General features: G+C 41.5%; 1 protein-coding gene across 1 annotated transcript in view; it reads right to left on the bottom strand.

Moving 5' to 3' along the window:
- The window catches only part of LOC101846322, a gene marked incomplete at its 5' end in the record, with an annotated part of 21,950 nt that extends 21,499 nt beyond the window's left edge, over window positions 1-451 (bottom strand). The window contains 1 exon segment of the mRNA XM_005089590.3: window positions 438-451.
- Between the last annotated feature and the right edge of the window lie 602 nt (window positions 452-1,053).

Here is a 1,053-nt window from a genome sequence, read left to right as displayed (position 1 = left end):
CGTTCACCCTAAACCACAGAATTCTACACTGTGATAACAGAAAAATTGTAGAATTCTGTGCCGTGAACAAACTTCCATTACAACTGTAGCCTACTAAAAGACTAAAAGCTAGATCTAGATCTATCTTCTATCTAGATCTAGATCTATCTAGCTTTTAGTAGGCTACAGTTGTAATGGAAGTTTGTTCACGGCTAGATCTAAAATCTAGATCTAGATCTATATCTAGATATAGATCTAGATAAGATTTTGTTTAAGAAACAAACAAGTACGCAAATCAAGTCAAATCAGGAATGTATTTCTTTAAATTCATTAACAGAGAAGAGCATAGAAATAGAAGTAGAAGAGGTGCTCCGTCTCATCTCCGACTTCATCAAAATAGACTAGATCTAGATCTAGGCCTAATATTCAAATCATCTCATCAGAGTTATCACACTCACCACACTCAGCACCACTTAGCCTAACCTCATATTAATAAACACCACTGCACCACCGCCGTCCACTCTAGGCCTAAGGCCTAAACTATAAAATAACTCTACATAGGGCTGGGCAATGGGCAACCAGTCGCAAAATCCGGTTAAAATGATAGTGCACCTCTTCGGCAAATAATATGATATGAACCGCTTCGGCAAATGGGTTAGAACCACTTCGAAAAACGGGTTAGGCCTAGAACCACTTCAACAAATGGGTGCACCCTCTTCGGCAAACGGGTCAGGAAAGAGTTAGGATTCTGAAATCGGATAATGTTTCATTGAGAATTATCCGGCTATCCTTGTAGATTATCCGGATTTTGCCCACTTCTAGTGTCTAGGCTAGTGTCTAGCAGTTGCACTTTGCCTCGGAAATGATAATTATTGATAACGGGGTGTCTACGTACACGGTAACCGGCAACCGGTCACGTGGTCTCAGTGTTATGTACACGTTAACCGCGCGGGCAGTTCAGAACTCCAAGTTCAGTTTTTGTCATTCAGTGTTGCCTTCATCCCCACCCCTCCCCCGACTGTACCTTAATTTTTGCAAAAATCAATACCCCCCATTCCGGAGCCCTATACTTCG

This window comes from Aplysia californica, unplaced genomic scaffold, assembly GCF_000002075.1.
Source record: "Aplysia californica isolate F4 #8 unplaced genomic scaffold, AplCal3.0 scaffold00007, whole genome shotgun sequence".
In the NCBI taxonomy this organism is placed as follows: Eukaryota; Metazoa; Mollusca; class Gastropoda; order Aplysiida; family Aplysiidae; genus Aplysia; species Aplysia californica.
Note: the sequence above shows the minus strand (reverse complement) of the source record. Positions and strands in the feature narration are given on the sequence as shown.